Source organism: Camelina sativa, chromosome 11, assembly GCF_030686135.1.
Source record: "Camelina sativa cultivar CO46 ecotype springtype chromosome 11, ASM3068613v1".
In the NCBI taxonomy this organism is placed as follows: Eukaryota; Viridiplantae; Streptophyta; class Magnoliopsida; order Brassicales; family Brassicaceae; genus Camelina; species Camelina sativa.
In genome coordinates, this window is record NC_141890.1 from 12819612 (window position 1) to 12841592 (window position 21981).

General features: G+C 40.6%; 2 non-coding genes across 2 annotated transcripts; one reads left to right on the top strand and one right to left on the bottom strand.

Moving 5' to 3' along the window:
* Nucleotides 1–3582: 3582 nt before the first annotated feature.
* LOC147933904 (small nucleolar RNA R71) lies at nt 3583–3689 on the top strand. Its single transcript, XR_015573468.1, has one exon. It is a non-coding gene; the product is annotated as a small nucleolar RNA R71 (small nucleolar RNA).
* Nucleotides 3690–10440: 6751 nt separating this feature from the next.
* Nucleotides 10441–10547, bottom strand: LOC147933905 (small nucleolar RNA R71). The gene has a single exon (XR_015573307.1). It is a non-coding gene; the product is annotated as a small nucleolar RNA R71 (small nucleolar RNA).
* Between the last annotated feature and the right edge of the window lie 11434 nt (nt 10548–21981).

The window sequence follows — 21981 nt, forward strand, 5'->3', positions numbered from 1 at the left end:
TCTTGTCTATATATGATCGCCGGAACAAGAAGAAACAAACGATGTCGTTGTCCTACGACGACTCTGTAATGTGGATCTTGATGATTAAAATCATCGGACCTTTCTTCGAAAATGGTCTCTAGTGTCGGAGACAGTGAACATGTCCGGCGAGAAATCACCGGCGCCGACGCCATTTCATTTCCAGATAAGAGTCTTCGTATTACTAATTCTAATCTAACTGATAAGCATCAACATTCCTTACTCAAATCCCACAATTTTTTAGAATCTCTGAAATCTCTATTGTCATCTCATTACATAAATTAAAGCAAGTACATGTGAGTTCTTACCTTGGTGTATCGATCAGTGGCATATGGACTCTGTTCAAGCCAAAATATTCTTCATACATCTCCTTTCCTCTCCCTTTTCTCACTTCAAAAGAGTTGATTTCTCCCAATTTTTTTTTTTTTAAACAAAGGTGTAAGCGAATACCGGGGTCATTGGTAATTTACCTACCCCTTGCTTCCAAGCTTTGTGTGATCATCTGACTCAAGAGTAGAATAATGAGGTCACAGGTAATTTACCTACATCTCTAAACTGATCAAAATCATCTCATCTTTTATTCTCCTCTCTTTTTTTTTTTTTCTGATCTCTTTTTTTTTTAAGTACTGAAGGGAAGAGAGAGGGGAGACATACTTTGAAAAATTGCACAGTCTTGTATGGCCCGAAGAAGAATTCAAGTCCACTGATTTCCAGCCCCAAAGTAAGAGATTAAGTCCGGTTAAAATCCTGATAAAAGTTGAGACAACGTTAGATCAATCAGATATCCATTGAATAAGGGCTTTCGGGATTGTTGATAAGGCTCATAGTCTTTCTAAGCTTCAGTTCTGAGATCAAGCGTAAACAAATAATCATTAGAGTGTTAGCCAAATAAGAGAAATCATTAGTCAAGATCATAATTCCCAAAGATAAAAAGAAATTTTTTGAAAAATTTGACTTGACTGACACAACTGAAACTCAAAAACAAAAACTTAGTTAGTAGACAACCTCCCCCAGACTTAAACAACACTGTCCCCAGTGTTATCAAGTAAGAGGAAAGCAAAAAGAAACAAAAACGTATTGAAACTTGTAATGAAAAGATGAACTGATTCTCGGGTTACCCAGCGGTGTCGGCCGACACCATTTCAGTGTCGATCGACACTCATCACAAATGGTGTTTTGTTGGCCGAAACTCCTTGTTAGTTGCAGATAGTTGTGTTGATGGATCAATCCTTGGATGATTATTCTGTTAAGAAGCACTCAAACACAAGTTAAAAGCAACATGATAGATAGACAATTCATAATTTCAAACAAAAACTGACTCAATGCAAAAATGAAAATGACTCAAAAGGAAAAGAAAAACCTAGAAGTGGGTTGCCTCCTACTAAGCGCTTGTTTTCAGTCATTACCTTGACTGTGTTGAAGCTCAGGCATCGGGTGGATCAGAATGTGGCAGTGAATGCCTCCGAGAAAATGTCCTCTTCATCCAAGGTGGTGTATAAGCAGTAGAAGAGTGGGGTATACCAAGGACATGAGGAACCGGACCAGGGCGGGATTTAGGGATGGGTTTGCTTCTCTTATGTCCTGCAAAATCATCAACAGAAGAAACAAGCGCTCTATGATAATCTCGTGGTTTGGTTAACTGCAAAACAGTTTTTGTATCTTTGAAATTCTTATTGATGATAGGAGGGGGTTTGGGTGAAGAAAATGCATACCTTGGTCTTACCTGAGGACTCTGGAGTGTGGAGTTGGGAGGTTTCTGCTTGGGAACAGATTTCTGACTTGAAGCATAGAGAATGTCTTGCGAGTTCTCAGTTATGGTCAAGTGTGGGCTCGGTCGTGGAGGGGTGTCGACCGACACCCAGTTGGTGTCGATCGACACTGAGCCTGATGCTCGAATATCAGAAACTTCCTCAACAGAATAAGTTTGTCCATCAATAGTAGGAGCCCTCCTTAGCTTATCCATCTCAAAGTTCATATCCAAACCATCCACATTCAGTGTTATGTGTCCCTTCTGCACATCTATAATAGCACCAGCTGTAGCCAAGAAAGATCTTCCTAAGATGAGAGGATCTTTAGGCTCTTTATCATACTTCAGCACCACAAAGTCAGTGGGAATCATGAAATTTCCAACCTTAATTGGAATATCCTCTAAAACACCTTCAGGAATTCTTCGGGAGCAATCAACTAAGATAAAAGAAATCTGAGTTGGCTTGAATTCTGTCATCCCAAGTCTCACAGCAACAGAATGTGGCATCAGATTAATACTAGAGCCAAGATCACAAAGTGAGTGAGAAAACCTTCCTGATGAGATTGAGCAATCAAGTACAAAGCTTCCAGGATCTGGTAACTTCTTTGCAGTCCTACACTGAATTTCTGCACTGTCTCTCGCAGAGACTACCACTTCTTGTTTCCTCTCTTTCCTCCTTTGAATAGGCTGGTTCAACAGAATTGCACTAACATCCTTAGTTAGCAAAGCTCCTTCTTCAGGGCTCAAACCATTGGATACCATTCTTTTCACATACCGCTTCAGTGGTGGTGAAAGCTTTACTGCATCAATCAAAGGCATCTCAATCATCACCTTGTCCATCATTGCCTTGCATCTAGCTTTCTCCATCTCCTGCTTGGACTTTCTTGGCTTAGGAAAAGGAATCTTCGGTTTGTACACCCTCAGCAGCTAGAACCTGAGATTTTACAGTTTCGGGTTCTGTCTGAGAGGGGTGTCGACCGAAACCCAGGTGGTGTCGATCGACACCATCGTCTGAACCCGAGAATTTGGTCGATTTTTCTCCCTGTTCTGCAGAAACAATTGCACTAGCATCTTCATCTCTCACTGATATAGCATTACAAGCATGCTTGGGGTTTGATTCAGTTCTTCCAGGAAGAAAACCCTCTTGCCTTTTAACAGACCCAGCAGTCTGTGCCACTTGACTCTCCAATTGCTTAACATATACATTCAGTGCATCAATCCTTCCAGTAAGCTCTGTGTAGACATTATCAATCTTCCCATTGAATGTCACTGTCATATTCTCTTGTCCCTGAAGAAGCTGCTCAAGCATGGCTTCCATTCTACTCTCAAAAGGAGTTTGTGGAGGTAGAGACTGATAGGAAGACTTCCCATAAGTCCTTGTGAAGTTGTTCCCTTGTTGCTGCTTCTGAAAATCAGGCTTAGGAGTGTAGCCCAAAGAGTTCCCACGGTAAGGCTTGTTGCTTTGCTGATTACCGAATCTCTGACCCTGATTTCCATAGACAAAGTTGACATCTGCTTCTTAATTCCCTATCTCAGGTTGTGGCTCAAATGTCTCAACTTCAGCACCAAAATGAACCGATTTCTTACCGACCAGGAGATTAGGAACTGAATCAAGCTTAGCATTAACAAAAGCTAGCTGGTTTGAATCAAATCCTCCATGCAATCTCTTCCTTTCAGTATCTGCTCTCTTAGTGCTATTGCTGGAAGCCAAATTCTCAATCAAAGCTTCAGCATTTCCATGGCTTGCAGCATCCAAAGCTAGCTGATATTCCCAGTTAATTCCTCTGAAAAAGATGCTTAACAGCTGCACCCTTGAAAAACCATGGTGTGGACAGTCCCTCTGATAAGCTTTGAATCTCACCCAAGCTGCTTTGAAAGCCTCATCTGATCTCTGTTTGAAGGAGGACAGCTTGACTCTTAGCTCATCTGACATTGCATCATCATAAAAGTAGTTGAGAAAAGACACTTTGACTTGTTGCCAAGATGTCAAAGATCCAGCTGGTAACTGCTTCAACCAATGAGATGCCTCTCCTGCAAGTGAGTAAGGAAAGAGTTTGCAGTAGATGTAATTCTCAGTCACTCCATTAGCCTTGATACTGGTCACAAGATCCTCAAAATGCTCAATGTGGTCCAAAGGCTTCTCATTGGGCAGGTTAGAGAAAGGTCTCTGCCCAACTAGTTGAAAGTATGCAAAAACGTGTTAGTTGAAAATAAAATGAAAAATTTAGACAAAATCAAAAACTCAAATCTAATGGTAGATCAAAGAGTCTACGGCAACGGCGCCAAAATTTGATAAGCTCAAATTAAAACCCTAGAGCTATTCTCTCAAATTAAGAGATTACTGTAGTACTTAGGGGTCGAATTCCACAAAGACTCAAGTCTACACAATAAATTATAGAGTTTTTTTTTAACTATGCTAAATAGATTAATTTAAAATTGAAATAACTATTCAAAGTATTAAATAAAAGTTGTTGTAAATTCAGAATATCAAAAAGCTAGGCCTAGGGAATTTCTCAGGAAATTACAAATTATCAAATCAAGAAATAATTAGGATTCAAGCAATTAAGAACAGATCTAGAACTCTAAACACCTTTGTAAAATAAATCAGTTCTCATTGCAAATATTATCTAAATTTAAAACCAGAAAATCCAAATCTCTTTGCAAAATTATAGGTAATAAATCAGCTTTAAAAATAAGTTTAAATTATTCACAAAATCACTAAATCAAATCTCTTTGCAAGAAGTAATTTTGCTCATCAAAAGGTTTTATCAGGAAAATCAATTATATTCTCATATCAATTTATTTTCCTAAAGTATTAATTCTAGGTGATCAATCAAGAATTAATGTGAAGAACAACCTAAGATGAAGATCTAGAAAGATAATGAATCCTAAATAAACAGATCTAATAAATCATAAAATCCCTGTGAAAAACCCTGACCCTAACAAGCAAACTACTCAGACATATTCAATGAAGAACAAAACATAATTCTGAATAATAAGCAATTGAAATTAAAAGAGTAAAAGGGAGTTCAAAAATTCTTCTTCTACAAAGTAGATCTCTCTCTCTCCAAAGCTCTCAAAATCTCACAGGGTTGCAGGAAAATAAAACTTGCTAGAAAATAACTTAAGGGTTTACAAAACCCAAAAACACCATAAATATGTCCTAAAACACGTCTAGGGGCTTATGTTGCAAATATGGAAAAATTTGGCTGAATTTGTAAAACTTCCAAAACTTGGCTTCTCTCGCAGACAAAACAGGGTGTCCACCGACACGAAGGTGGTGTCGATCGACACCATCACTCTTCATCGATTCCAAATTCTCTTCCTTAGCTGAATTGCTCCAAAATCCCTTCTAATTGCTCCATTTTGCTCCTTTCATGCCAAAATCCTAGAAAACCTGTTAAGACTCTAAAACATCCTACAAAACAAATAAAAAAACTCTAAAAGACTCATTATATCATGGTTAAAAACCACAAAAACCATGATATATCACTAACCATTGTAAGTTTTTAAGTAGAATCAAGGTGACTTGTAGAGTATGAAGAGATTTGTGAGGGAATGTAGTATCGAACAGAGACTGAAACAGAGTGTAGAACAGAGTGAAACAGAGTAAAGAGAGTAGAGAGAGTTTGAGAGGTTTGGAGTGTAATGGAGAAAGAGATAATCTCTTTTTTACTTGATTTAGATCCTAGTTACAATCTAGATATAGACATATACAATACAGAATATTCTACTAAGATGCTATGCACAATTACATATAATGAGAGTGACATCTCCTTAAGCTAACATGTGATCTTGGTTTGACTTGCTTCCCACTTGCTTACTCTCACCAACGGCTCTATGGAAGGATCTCGAAGTATTGGTGATCATTGGAGGTTGTTCTATATGGACTGGACTCGCTAAGCCTCCAATTCGTACGGACGGCCCAACTTGAGGAGTGTACGAACGTACGTACATTGGTGTGAGTTCTCATACCCCCCCCCCCCTCAAGCTTGATCAAGAGGATCAATCAAGCTTGAACTCATGAACACCCAACTCATTAAAAACCTTAGTGTAGAAAACCTCTTGGGAAAAACTATACATAGAGGAAAAAGAGTGTAGGTGCCATATTGGGAATTTATGGCCGAGTAAGGTCTTTAAGACCAAGCTTGGAGTGAATATACTCACATACTTGTGGGCTGGCTGCTTTGGTGAGTACATCGGCCAACTGTTCGGAGCTTTCAGTGTGACATGAGAGGACAACTCCGAGTTTGATTTGTTCTCGAACTTTGTGACAATCAACCTCGATGTGCTTGGTCCTTTCATGGAACACCGAGTTTGTTGCTATATGAATGGCGGCTTCATTATCACAATGCATTGTGATTGGCTTTGATGATTCAACTCCAAGATCCTTGAGAAGAGCTTTGAGCCACATCAATTAAGTAGTAAGTTTCCTCATGGCTCTATATTCTGATTCAGCGCTTGATAGTGATACAACTTTTTGATTCTTGCTCTTCCATGTGACACGGTTGCCACCTAGGAATGTGCAGTAGCCAGTAGTCAAGCGACGGTCTTCACGGTCTCCGGCATAATCGGCATCGCAATATCCCACATGCTCAGTGCTATCATTGCGCCCCATCCAAATGCCTTGTCCTGGTGAGCCTTTGATATATTTGAGTATTCGGTTCACCATGTTCCAGTGGTGTATGGTTGGATTTTGTATGTGTTGGCTGGCCTGATTCACAGCAAAACAGATGTCAGGCCGTGTGATAGTGAGGTATATAAGTTTACCTACTAAGCGCCGATACTGTTTGACATCTTCGAATGGAGCTGCATCGAGCTCCCCCCTTCCTTCTACCTTGTAGTTCTCCTCAAGTGGTGTTCATACTGCCTTTGAACCTAATTTACTTGCTTCACTTAAAAGATCAAGAGCATATTTCCTTTGTGATAAAAACAATCCCTCATCACATCTATATACTTCAATTCCAAGAAAATATTTAAGTTCTCCTAGGTCTTTAATATCAAACACAGATTTGAGGAAATCTTTAGTGTCTTAAATTCCTACCTTGTCATTCCCTGTGATGATAATATCATCTACATAAACGAGAATGACTATGATACCTTTGTTGCTTGGCAATGTAAAGAGAGTGTGATCGGCCTCTGATTTGCGAAATCCTCTTTCAAGTAATGTGGTGCTTAACTTATGGTACCACGCTCTTGGAGACTGTTTCAGACCGTAAATCGCTTTGTTGAGTTTCAAAACCTTGCCAGGACCAATGGTGTCTTCTAAGCCCGGTGGAGGTCGCATATAGACTTCATCTTCAAGCTCACCTTGTAAGGACGCATTCTTAACGTCCATTTGCCACAATTCCCAGTTTAAGTTAGTTGCAAGAGATAGAACCACTCGAACCGTGTGGAGTTTAGCTACTGGTGCAAACATATTAAGGTAGTCCTCCCCATACGTTTGTGTGAATCCTCTTGCTACAAGCCGAGCTTTATAGCGTTCGATCTCCCCGTCACTCTTGTATTTGATGGTGAAAATCCATCTTGATGTAACAGCTTTCTTTCCCTTGGGTAGATCAGCCTCATCCCAAGTTTGGTTTGAGATCATAGCATTCTTCTCAGCACTAACTGCATCATTCCATTCTTTGTGGTCTTTGGCTTCTTCATAGCTCTGGGGAATCCAATGTTTATCGATTTGACCGAGAAACGCTTGATGTTCAAAGGGAAAGTGGGCAAGAGTGCATACGGCTTGGATAGGATGAGCAACATCCACATTATTGTAGAAGATATGCGGGTTTTTCCAGTTGGTGGGAACAGATTTAAGTCGTTCACTTCTTCTTAGAGGGATGATGTCTTCTTGATGATCCTCAGCAGTGTCATCTTCATTATCGTTAGGCATCTCGTCTTCTACATTGGAGACATCATTCACATCGACTGAATTATCTGCATCAGTTGCAGGTTGTGATGTATCCTTTGTTTTTGTTGCAGGGGTTGTGTCTGCACTTCTCTGATTCCCTGTGTCTGATGGAGTAGATTTGTCGGAGTTAGGTGTGATTCGAGAGTTGTCGACACCAAGTTTCTCAAGTATGATGCGAAGATTCCTTGCACGATTAGATGGTGAGGTGGACAGATCCTTGAGATTGTCCCAATCCTTCTCATCATAAAATCCTTGAGATTCCACAAACTTGACATCGCGGGAGACTAACACTCTCTTTGTGTTCGGCTCATAGCACTTGTATCCTTTTTGGGTTGTAGAGTATCCAATGAACATGCTTTTAACACTTTTGGCGTCGAGTTTGTCTCGTTGTTCACCTGGTTTTAGTACATAACAAACACAGCCAAATACACGTAAGTGATCAAAGGTGGGTTTCTCTTTGTTCAATACTTCAAATGGTGATATGTCATGAAGAAACTTTGTAGATGTTCTGTTGATGAGGTAGCAAGCAGCAAGGAAAACATCTCCCCAAAACCTCTTTGGAACACATGTATGGAACATCATGGATCTTGCAACCTCCATAAAGTGTCTATTCTTTCTTTCAGCTATACCATTTTGTTATGGTGTGTAGGGGCAACTTGTTTGGTGAATAATGCCATTGATAACTCTCTAATTTACACGTTTTAAGCATCTCCTTTTGTCCATATTTTGCATTGTTTTTACCCTAACCTTAGCATTTTTAGGTCATTTACTGTAGGAATCCACATTTACGCCATTTAGGGTGTTGCATTCTTGCATTTGCATATTTTGGATGAAAACAGGTGCTTAAGAGCCAAAAATGGGGAGGAACAAGGTCGAATTCGAGCATGTATCCGAAGGAGCTATGGAGTAGGAAGAACAATCCGAACACCAACCCGATCAAGGAGGATCTAAGAACAGACAGAACAATCCGAGAGCCTACCCGAAGAGTAACCTGAGCTCATCCTCGTGCACCCCATCGAGCAGACCCTCGGGCAGGACTGGGAAGCTAGGGTTAATGGGTTTCCATATATAAACCCCCCCCCTCTTCTTCCTTTCGCCCTAGCACGCCGCAGACCCTCAAAACAGAGAGCGAGAGCTTCTGGGAGAGAAACGGAGCGACTCAAAACTCTTTCTACACTTTGTTAGGATTTAATTTCATTTATTTTTATATTTTCGATTCTATACTCTTCCACTTTACTATATTTTTAATATAATGCAATTTTCTTTTATCTATGCTCTTGTTTTTTCTGCAATGAGATCTGAATAGTGAAACAAAGTTTCTAGGGATGGGATAGATGATTTTGTGTTCTTGATCGGTTAGGATGTCTTAGCTTTGATATTTGTGTTTTATAAATTCCCTTCTAGATTGGTGATCTTGATCCTATCAACAGACCGAGAGGTTGAGATTAGATATGTAGATGAAATGCTTGAATCAATCAATGCTAGAGATTTACTCACTTAGCCTAAGAGATTAGATGAGTAAGGGGTTTATTGACAATAATGAATCGGTTTGTATTGCCTGCTTGGTCATGTTTCTCCAACGAGAGTTGGGTAGGGGAGGGATCAAGGTTGATTGTTTCTATCACAAGAGTGATTTAACAAGATTTTAGAGATTCATTGTCTACGGAATATTTGCTTGAGGCATGTAGGACATCCATATTGGTCAGGAACACTTAGGAGTCGATTACTCCATCCTTAGGAGCTTTCGTATTTAGATTGTTTACATTTTATTCATAACTCGATCCCTTACCCGAACAGGTACACGATCACCTGCTTTGATTATACCTTTGAGCTGTTCTTGCCTATCTTGTTTACTCGATCACCCCACCCGATCCTGTACTCGAATGCTTGCATCGAGTGCTGAGGTCGTGTGGTTCTTGTTTATTTGCTTTATTTTGTTTATTTTAGGATTGTTAGATTAAACCCAACTATTGCTTGGCTTGACTTGCATAGTTCTGATTGTATCTTATCTGCTAGCATAACAACCATTTGGATTGATAACCATTTGTACTACAATTGCATAGGGAATTGATACCGTGGGTGAAAGTCCTGTTATCAAATTGGCGCCATTGCCATTTGGTTGAATTTCATTTGCTATGTTTAGGATTTCAGCACTTGCTAGATCAAGTTCTATCTTCCATTTTGGTTCGGTACTGACTTGTTTACATTCGTGTTTGCTTGTTTTGCATTTCAGGTACAAACCCGAGAACCCACCCGACCAGTCACTCGATCACCTGGATCGAGTTGACCCTCGTGTACTCACTCGGTCGACAGACCTATGCTACTACGTCACAACAAGTTCAGCAACCGCAAAACACCAACGATTGAGGAGGCGATGAATAATCAGAATGGTCCACCAGCTCCTCAAGCAAGGACCAACATAGGAGCAGGAGATGCTCCATCTACTCACACTCAAAGGAATGGCATTGTGCCACCTGCTGTCCAGAACAACAATTTTGAGATCAAGAGTAGCCTCATCCAGATGATACAAAGCAACAAGTTTCACGGACTGCCAATGAAGGACCCATTAGACCATCTGGATGAATTTGATAGGCTCTGTAGCCTCACCAAGATAAATGGAGTTAGTGAGGATGGATTCAAACTCTGGATTTTTCCATTCTCTTTGGGAGACAAAGCACACATCTAGGAGAAATCACTCCCCAAGGAATCCATCACCACTTGGGAAGCGGGTAAAAAGGCGTTTCTAGCCAAATTTTTCTCCAACTCGAGAACAGCAAGGCTGCGAAATGACATTTCCAGTTTTGTTCAGAAAAGCAATGAGACGTTCAGTGAAGCTTGGGAACGTTTCAAGGGATACACCACCAGATGCCCTCATCATGGATTCGGCAATGCTTCATTGCTAAGTACACTATATCGAGGAGTGGTCCCAAAAATATGGATGTTGCTGGACACCGCAAACAATGGTAACTTCCTCAACAAGGATGTCGATGAAGGTTGGGATCTCGTTGAGAACTTAGCTCAATCTGATGGGCATTACAATGAGGAGTACGATCGCTCTGTGCAATCTACTGGAGAGGAAGATGCCAAGTACAAGAGGGACATGAAAGCCCTAAATGACAAGTTGGATAAGCTGCTAAGCCAGCAGCAGCATGTCCATGCCATCCCATAGGAAGAGCAGTTACTCCAACAAGATGGGGAGAATGCTCAGCTAGAGGATGTAAACTACATCAACAACCAAGGCGGTTACAACAAGTGGTACAACAACTACAAACCAAACCCGAACCTGTCCTACCGTAACCCCAACGTTGCTAATCCACAAGACCAAGTCTACCCATCCGGAGTTCAAGGGAACCAAAGCCAGCAAAAGCCTTTTGTCCAATACAATCAAGGCTATGCTCCTAAGCAGCAGTATTCTGGTAACTACCACCAACCCATTGCACCACCTGGATTCCAACAACAACAAGGCCCGCAGAACCAATCCCACGAAGAGGACCTCCGCGGCCTAATTCAGCAAATGATTCAAAATCAAGCCTCGACTGCTATGGACAACGCGAAACGGTTTGCGGAAATGAGTAACAAGATCGATTCTGGATACAATGACTTGACTGCCAAGTATGATTCGCTCAACACTAAGCTGAGATACCTCAAGGGCAACCACTACCCAAGACATTTTCCTTGATGATGATTATGAAGTTTACCTCACTGAGGACAGTGATGTTCAAGATGGGGAGGCTATGGATCATTATGGGATGAATGAGTATAAGTACTACAAATCCGAGTATGATTCCGAGCCTTTACCCGAGGAGACTGATCGAGTCAATGATCGAGCACTGGTTCAAGAATCACAAATCGAAGAACCACCCGAGGAAGGACCCGATGACTCACCCGATGATAGTGATCGAGTAGATGTTCAAATGAGAGCTCAACCTCAACTGCCTGTAGCAGCAAAAGGGGAGCTAAAGGAAAGATTCAATGCTGCACTTGACATCCAACTGGAGGCTCCTGCAGAGCGTATGGCCAAGCGAAAAGCTCCACCTCCTAAGCTCTTACCACCACACGAACTTCAAGAGGAAATCTCCAAGGAGGCAGTTCAGCTGGAGATTGGGTATGAAATTCTCAGGAGTGGAGTGTGCTTAGATCCTGAATTGCGAATCGAGGAGAAATTGGAGGATCCTGGTTCTTTTACTCTGCCATGTTCAATAGGTCTTAGGATTTTCAACAATTGCTTGTGCGATCTGGGAGCTTCAGTCAGCATCATGCCGCTATCAGTTGCTAATAAGATGGGTTTCAGCAGTTTTAAACCGAGTTGTCTGTATTTGGTTCTAGCTGATAGAACAATCAGACATCCGATTGGGATCCTGGAAAATTTGCCTCTCACGATAGGAAGAGTAGAAGTCCCTACTGATTTTATGATGCTTGACATGGATAAGGAACCATATGATCTACTGATCCTAGGGAGACCATTCTTGGCAATAGTAGGTGCAGTGATTGAGGTGAAACAAGGCAAGATCAGAATTGAGCATGGAGAGCATTTCAAGATGGAATTTGATGTCAAGAAAGGGATTAAAATGTCAACCATTGATGGTCAAGTTTTTTCCACTAAGACAAAGCAGAGAAAAGTCAAGCATCTTGAAGAAGTCAACACTATATTTGCGGTGGAACCCGGACAAGACTTGGAGAATCCATTGAATCAGCCTGCTAAAGTGGAAAGGATTCCAGAACCTTTCCCTCCTAAATCCCATGTTTAAAGAGCATGAAGAGTCAAGCTTAGTGACTTAAAACAAGCTCACTTGGGAGGAAGTCCCAAATGTATCATTTATTTTGTTTTAATTCTTACTTATTTATTTGATCTTATTTTCTATTTTTGCATATTTACATTTAAAAAAAAAAAAAAAAAAACAGAAAAAAAAAAAAAAAGATAAATTTTGGGGAACCCGAGGCTCTACCCAAATGCGTACCCGACGCGCCTGGTCGTGTTCCCCATCGAGTGGCGAGTGGAGTCTGAATTCCACATCCCCAAGCCCACTCTCGGCGAAGCCTAAGTTGAAAACCCTAGAGGCAGCCACTTCTATTTAAAGAGGACTCTCTCTTCCCCAAAACAAAACCGATAAGTCCTAAAAAATTTTAAACTTCTTTCATCTTACTTTTTCTCTCTCTAAAACTCGAGTGTTCTGAGATTTTTGGGAACTAACCCTATTGATCTCGAGTTTAGCTTTTCTTTCTCTTTATGGATTCTACCAATGGCACCAAAGATGAAGACCTACCAAAAGAAGGGGAGCAGATCAACCTCCGCCGCTGCTAGAACCGGAGGTGAGACCGCCGAAACTCGCGATTCGCAAGGAAAGGGAGACGTTCCACATTCTCAACCGTTGGCTGGACGTTTCGCATCCCCAATCCGATGCTCAACCCGATCCGCCACCCGAGAGGATGCTCGAGTAACCGATCGTGTAGAGACCCGTGTTCTCTGTCCCGATCTTGTAGCTCTCGCAGTCCGTCGATCTCCTCGATGTAGGGACCTGTCTACGTCCGAGAGAACTGTTACTGACCCTATGGAGGTCGATTCTGATGCTGGTGGAGGAGAACCAGAGGAGAACCAGAGGAGATCCGAACCTCGCGGTTAAGGAGTAGAGCTGCGGTTGCAAGAGGTAAGAGACCAGCCTCTGAAAGGGCTGAGAAGGTAGCTGAGAGAGCAGCGGAAGAAGAAGATCGAGATTCAGAGGAGGAGAGCCGTGACCGAGAGGAGGAGCAGAGAGAACGCACACGCCAGGCTTCGCGGAGGCTGAAGCAGAAGGAGGTGGAAACTCCGGCGAAGCTCTTCAAGGTCCTCCGCAAGATGAGCTTCGTTGGTACCCGCTTTCCCCACCGAGAAACGATGAAGCAATTGGGCATCGCTAGAGACGTCGAGTTCCTGTTCGACATGTGCCACCTGGGCAAGATGATGCGAGCCAACCTCGAGGCTTATGAGGAGGAGACTATACACTTTCTATCCACGCTGCGGTTACACTTCTTTGAGGACCACCCGACCCTACTACCCGATGGGGGGATCGGGTTCATCACCTTCTCCGTGCGCAACAAGGAGTACCGCTTACATTCAAGGAGATGGAGTAGTTGTACGGTTTCAAGGCTGGGACTAGAGAGAACATGAAAGTGAGCAAGGAGGAGATGAAGTCCCTATGGCTGACAATAGGCGAAAAGCTTCCTTACAAGTTTACAAGCTCTAAGTCTGCTCAAATAAGGAACCCTGTTTTGAGGTATTTTCACAAGTCCCTAGCATGCACTCTTTTTGCTAGAAAGGAGACTGGGAATGTGAATGACATGAGCTCCAGCTACTAGACATTGCCTTGTGTGGAGTATTAGACAATGTTAGGGATGGTACACCACTAGTAGGAGATGTTGCGGATACTAGCATGGTCTTTGTGCTGCTCGATCAGTTCCTCTACCTGAAGTCTTGGGCAATGAAAACTGAGAGAAGGGATGGAGCTGGAGAGATATCCATTGAGGATTGGTCACACCAATTTTGGTAGCTTGCGATGTGCCCCTAAAGGGAGTGGTTCATGAGCCAAGATGGCTATACATCGACTACCTCACATTGGCGAGGTTCCTGGCTTATGAAAAGCCAAACGACATGCTGCTCTTCAAGTTTGTCCATACAACTACCGGAGCCAGCCAAATGATCCTACCCAACGTCATGTGCACCAAAGTCCGGCTAGGGGACAACATAGACTTCACACCACCTTTGGAGGAGCTGTACAATCCGGAGGAGGAATCCGAAGCTGAGGGAGAGCAAGCTAGGCAAGAACAGGGAGACAACTCGGATGAGTATGATTTTGAGGAGTATGTTTGCTCCCAAAAGCAATCTGTTGGGGTGAAGGAAGCTCACAAGAGGATCGGCTGGTTGAAAAGGATGAACAAGTTCCTAGCCAAGAAGGTAAAAGACCTCACTGGCTCAGTGAAGGTAATGGGAGGACAGATCAAGGAGCTGCAAGACAAGGAAAGCTGTGCCTCAGCTCCCACTTCGGCTTATGCACCCTCATGGATGGGAAGAAGCGGACCATTGGGAGGAATCCGAGGATTACCACCTCCAGAGCCTCACAGGGCATCCTCCTAGGAGCCCCAAGCAGAGGAGGATGTCACCAGACCAGATAGATCGCAGAGAAGCCACTCGGATGCCTATCCGATGCATAACCCGATGGGGTACACGATGCCCTATCCGATGCCACCTCCGAGCACACATCCGGGTGACCACTCAGGTACTTTCCCTCCGCCTTACCAGATGCCGTATCAGATGCCCTACTCGATGCATCCTGCAAGCGGCTATACGGGTGATCATTCTGGACCTCTTCGACCATACCCGTCGTACTACCCGATGCCATACCTGATGACCTTCGCGAGCACTTACCCGATCAACCTCTCGGATGCTGGTCCAAGCAAGTCGTCCGTGCGCATAACCGAGCTCTCGGATGAGCGAATCGCAGCACCTGCTGAAGCCGGTGGCGACCCTGGTTACACGTTGGCGAGTATGGAGGCTGCCACAACCTCCTTCTTCACCAACCCATGAGGTACCACATTCATCCAACCTTTGTAAATAACATTGCATTTAGTTTAATTTCATTTTGTGTGATTCTTGGAACCTTTTTCAGACTTTTATTTACAGAGGGACTGTGTAATTTAAGTTTGGGGGAGGGTCCTAGAATGTATAAAACATTTTGTTTTATTTTCTTATTTTCTTATTTCAAATTTTTGCATGCTAGTTTTATTCATTTGAGTCTGCATCTATTTGCATTGAAAAACCCAAAAAAATTGAAAAATTAAAAAAAAAAAAAGTGTGTTCATGTAGTTGCATTATCATATTAGGATTGAGTCTAGATTGCTTCATATAGGATTGTTGCATATGCATTTTAGGGGACAATGATTAAAACCACATTGTTTAATGTCAAACCTTAGGATTGAAGCTATAGCCCTTAATCACAGTTCATTGTTGCTAGATCAATCTTTGGGAAAAAATGAAAAAATTTTGCTTAGAACCTTATGTATTTTGAATGCTTCCTCCACTTGCTTGGACATTGAATCATTTCTATATTATTGGACTTAACCTGAACTTAAATTCTCTTGCTTATGGAATTTGAATACTTGCTCATGGTAACTCTAAACTCGGGTTAGCACTCCATTTTTACCAATCTTTTCGTTTAACCCGATTTGTTTTTTCCTACCCTTGAACCCAAACCTTTCTTTCAAACCTTGTTGTGAATTGTTGAGTGAGGCATTTTTATTGTGCTATAGGTTATGAAACCTTGAGAGTATTGAGAACGACAAAGAACTAGCTCTTGATTTAGCTAAGTTAGAATCATTTGGACTAGCTAATAGAATCGGTTTTGAAAGATAGGTGGTTAGCATGTTTATTCGGGATGGGGTTGAAAAAAAAAAAAAAAAAAGTCCCTAAGGTTCAGTTCAATTAGCTCTAAATAAAAAAAAAAGATCTTGCTATAGTCTCCTAGAAAAAAAAGAAAAAAAAAATATATATATATATATATATATACATATTAGGAATTTAGCAAAGAAAGAAAAGAAAAAAAAAGAGCTAAATGATTAAAGTTTAGACTTTAGGGATTACAAAACAAAAGGGGAGTTAAAATCAAGGTCGTGGGTAGTTTTGTTCTAGAGGGTTTGATAAAAAAAAAAAAAAAAAAAAAAAAAAAAAAAAAAAAAAAAAAAAAAGATGAATGAGAAAAGGGTAGATTATCAAGAGTTAAGCTTTGTATGCCCAAATTGTTCTCAATCTTAGATAGTTTTCACAACTGTCTAGCATTCCTTCTTTTGAGAGAAAACCACCCAAAGAATTTGTTTGAAGTCACCTTACCAAAAAAGTCTTACCCTTGAAACCGATTGAGCTTGATTCACCTTCCATTTGCAAGAATTCGCCAAACACTTTAATGAATGTAAAAGAGATGTTCTTTGGAATTCCAAGTCCTTGCTGTTAGTTGGAGGTTGAACTAAATCGATGTATGGTGATAAGCATAGAAAAATATTTGTAAGTATGTTGATTGATCTTAGCACCATTAAACTATCTTTAAGGATTATAACTTGAATCATTCGCTTAGCTTCAAAGGTTATGAGTCCCATTTTAGAACGACACCCTCCTACTTCCTTGCTAGAGGACTAGCAAGATTTAAGTTTGGGGGTCTCATAACTCTCTAATTTACACGTTTTAAGCATCTCTTTTTGTCCATATTTTGCATTGTTTTTACCCTAACCTTGGCATTTTTAGGTCATTTACTTTAGGAATCCACATTTAGGCCATTTAGGGTGTTGCATTCTTGCATTTGCATATTTTAGATGAAAACAAGTGCTTAAGAGCCAAAAATGGAGAGGAACAAGGTCGAATCCGAGCATGTATCCGAAGGAGCTATGGAGCAGGAAGAACAGTCCGAACACCAACCTGATCAAGGAGGATCTAAGAACAGACAGAACAATCCGAGAGCCTACCCGAAGAGTAACCTGAGCTCATCCTCGTGCACCCCATCGAGCAGACCCTTGGGCAGGACTGGGAAGCTAGGGTTAATGGGTTGCCATATATAAACCCCCCCCCCCCTCTTCTTCCTTTCGCCCTAGCACGCCGCAGACCCTCAAAACAGAGAGCGAGAGCTTCTGGGAGAGAAACGGAGCGACTCAAAACTCTTTCTACACTTTGTTAGGATTTAATTTCATTTATTTTTATATTTTCGATTCTATACTCTTCCACTTTACTATATTTTTAATATAATGCAATTTTCTTTTATCTATGCTCTTGTTTTTTCTGCAATGAGATCTGAATAGTGAAACAAAGTTTCTAGGGATGGGATAGATGATTTTGTGTTCTTGATCGGTTAGGATGTCTTAGCTTTGATATTTGTGTTTTATAAATTCCCTTCTAGATTGGTGATCTTAATCCTATCAACAGACCGAGAGGTTGAGATTAGATATGTAGATGAAATGCTTGAATCAATCAATGCTAGAGATTTACTCACTTAGCCTAAGAGATTAGATGAGTAAGGGGTTTATTGACAATAATGAATCGGTTTGTATTGCCTGCTTGGTCATGTTTCTCCAACGAGAGTTGGGTAGGGGAGGGATCAAGGTTGATTGTTTCTATCACAAGAGTGATTTAACAAGATTTTAGAGATTCATTGTCTACGGAATATTTGCTTGAGGCATGTAGGACATCCATATTGGTCAGGAACACTTAGGAGTCGATTACTCCATCCTTAGGAGCTTTCGTATTTAGATTGTTTACATTTTATTCATAACTCGATCCCTTACCCGAACAGGTACACGATCACCTGCTTTGATTATACCTTTGAGCTGTTCTTGCCTATCTTGTTTACTCGATCACCCCACCCGATCCTGTACTCGAATGCTTGCATCGAGTGCTGAGGTCGTGTGGTTCTTGTTTATTTGCTTTATTTTGTTTATTTTAGGATTGTTAGATTAAACCCAACTATTGCTTGGCTTGACTTGCATAGTTCTGATTGTATCTTATCTGCTAGCATAACAACCATTTGGATTGATAACCCTTTGTACTACAACTGCATAGGGAGTTGATACCCTGGGTGAAAATCCTGTTATCAGCCATGGTTAGCCAGATGTTGTTTGAAAGTGTGACTTGTGTACTCCCCACCATTATCTATTCTCAAAATTTTAATCTTGGCATTATAATGGTTAGTCACATAGTTTTGAAAGTTAATAAATGCTTCAAGAACCCTATCCTTAGATGGGAGCAATGTTAACCAAGTATACTTAGACTTTTCATCAATAAAAGTAACAAAATATTTTTGATTTTCTCTATATAAGCAAGGAGATGTCCATACATCCGAATGAACCAAATCAAAACAATGATCATAAATTGTCATAGACTTAGGAAACACTGATTTACAATGTTTACCAAGAATACAAGCCTCACATTCATCATTTTGAAAGACATACTTGGTAACATAAGTTCTAAAGCTCAAAAATGGGGATATCCTAGTCTAGCATGCCAAATAGCACTATTAGCTTTAAGAATAATGGAGCTCAAACAAGATGATGAAGTAGTGGATATGTTTGAGTCCTCAAGCACATAGAGGTCATCTTTTGAGACTCCTTGGCCAAGCACTCTACTTGTGTCAATATCCTGAAAATGTACATTGTTAGGACCAAATATTGCATAACAATTTAGATCAGTAGTATCTCTCTTGACTGATAGCAAATTTGAAGTGAAACTAGGCATGTAGAACGCTTTAGAGGTTTTGTCAAATAATTTTAGGTTTCCAATTCCTTTTACTGGAACTTTTTCTCCATTGGCTATGATCGCATTTCCATTTGCTGTTTTAATTTCACTAATCAACTTAGAATCACTAATCATGTGATGAGATGCACCAGAATCAACGATAAGAGGTTTGAAAGAATTTAAAGTAAGGTAAGAGTTATCGGACGCCTCTTTGAGGGCTTTGATGAGAGCGTCTAGGTCCGACTTCCTCACCAGCTCCGAAGACGCCATTAAAGCAGCTCCATTACCCTCCGGAGTGTGGCCATTTGATATGGGAGTTGTTGTTTCTCCCACCATGTTTGCTTGGTGAGCTCTTGGTCCTCCACGAATTGGTCCCCCACGATTGATACGAAGATGGGGATGAAGAATCCAGCATCGGCTCTTGAAGTGACCAGTCTTCTTGCAATGTTCACAAAATGGTGGATTCTTGTCTTCATGCTTGAAGTATCCTTTGTTTGCAGTAGAAATCTCCACCTTGTTGGCTGTCACAAGCTCTCCTTTGCTTCCAAAGAGCCCTATAGAGCCATGTTCTTTTTGAATCTGGTTACAAACATCATCAAGGCTTGGAAGTTTGTCTGACCTCAAAATGTGCTTGATGAGGTCGTTGTAAGAGGGGTTTAGTGTCAAGAGTAGGCCAAAAAATTTGTCTTGTTCACGCCTTTCGTTTAGGACCGCCGGATTAACAGTCGCAGGTAGAAGCATTTCTAGTTCCGCCCAAAGAGATCCGAACTTGCCAAAGTGTTTGGTAAACTCCATATCCTCTTGATTGAGGTTGTTGATGGCGCGTTTGATCTCATAGATGTGGTTGACATTTGTGACATTTCCGAACACATTTTGAAGTGTGTCCCATAGATCCTTTGCGGTTTCGCAATATGAGTAGGCCTCAAGGATAGCTTTTTTTGTGGTTCTTGCCCACAATAAGTAGTTCTCGCCTTTGAGAGTGACTGGAACAATCAAGGTTTTGGTGCTCTCCATGATCAACTGACCGTTGGTTAAGTGAATTGTCCAACGGGTAAAGAGAAAGAAATTTTAAGAACTCAACGAAAGAAATAAGAATTCTGGTGCGGAAGAGTTTGGTGGGTGTAAGAATCAAAAGAGAGGAGTGTTTTGCTCTGATACCATGTAAGTTTTTAAGTAGAATCAAGGTGACTTGTAGAGTATGAAGAGATTTGTGAGGGAGTGTAGTATCGAACAGAGACCGAAACAGAGTGTAGAACAAAGTGAAACAGAGTAAAGAGAGTAGAGAGAGTTTGAGAGTTTTGAAGTGTAATGGAGAAAGAGATAATCTCTTTTCTTACTTGATTTAGATCCTAGTTACAATCTAGATATAGACATTTACAATACAGAATATTCTATTAAGATGCTATGCACAATTACATATAATGAGAGTGACATCTCCTTAAGCTAACATGTGATCTTGGTTTGACTTGCTTCCCACTTGCTTACTCTCACCAACGGCTCTATGGAAGGATCTCGAAGTATTGGTGATCGTTGGAGGTTGTTCTATATGGACTGGACTCGCTAAGCTTCCAATTCGTACGGACGGTCCAACTTGAGGACTGTACGGACGTACGTACGTTGGTGTGAGTTCTCATAAACATGATGACCTACGATCTTCTTTTTTAGTTTCTCTCGTTCTTGAAAATGTTTAAAGATCGAAAAAGTTCTTGAAAGTATTCGGATTTCTAATAAGTTTCAATGGTGAACTTGGTCTGTCTATATAGAGACTAAACTAGAGTTTAATGCACGACGACAAAGAAAGAAAAAACAGATGGATCACCAAAGGAAAGTGAACTCGATTGTAACACCTATAACCGAATTAAACCGGATATTAATTATAAGTTATAATATTGAAAGCTAATTTAAGTACTAATTTGACCAAAAAAAAAAATTTAAGTACTAATTAGAGAGACATAAGGTCACCAATTCGGGCCCAACCAAAGTGGTAATAACTCAGTACGGAGAGTATTCCCACCAGGGTTCGACAACTATATTGGTACTGATTGATTGAGAGACAATTCTCTCCGCATTTGGGAAAAACGCTTACGCATGCTTCCGCAAGGAGGCTCAACAGATGATCCCCTTTGTTCTGAATGTAACTTAGGGGGCGACTCTTGTCTATCTAGAAAGATCATAGTCTCTCTGGTTGGCGATTTGAGGTAATCCAAATTACCTTTTTTGAGGTAATCTAAATTATCTCTTTTTATCAAACAAAAAAAATAAATTTTGATTCTCATTTTTGTTTCTATCTTTCTCTTTCTCTGTTTCCATGAAATATTTCTTTTAGCCATGAGATTTTGTCGTTAATCATGGTTTAATTGTAACTGTAACTAACTGCTGTTTGAATAATAATAATAATAATAATAAATTAGAAGGACGAAGATGACATTGCTGTGAGCCTGTGAATATGAAGAATAAGATGTTTCAATGGTCATATCTCAATAGCTTGTTTCTTTGTCTGAAGTGTTTATGTGATTTGTGAACAAAATAATCGTTTCTTTAATCATTTATAATTGGTAGGATATGGTTTCTCGTCTCTTTCGTTTTAAGTGGTTTTATGAAATTGTGAAAAAAATTATCATTTTTCTCCAATGACCTTATTTAATTATCATCTGTCGGCATGATATATTGATGAAGCGTTGATTCAGAAGTTGTTGCAAATTTGAGAAGAAACACATAAGAACAGAAAAAAAAAATCACCGCTGCGGAGTGCAATAAAAATTAAACTTTGATGGCTTAGTTTACCATTTTTCACCCGATGAATGAGGTTAACTACCAGTAAAATAGAGCTTTATGCACCAATTCAAGCCTGTTCAAAGTGGTCGAGTCTCTCAGCTGAGAAACACTCCCACCAGGCTTCTATTTGACATACGAGCATTACATCTCGAGAAAATCTTCAACTGTCCGGAGGATAAATTCCACCAAAAAAACGTTTTTTTGGTTAAACAAAAAAACGTTTTACATAATAAGCATCCTATTTTAAAAGAATTTCAATAGAGAGAAGTGTTATGAAACAATAGCCAAGACCTTCAATCT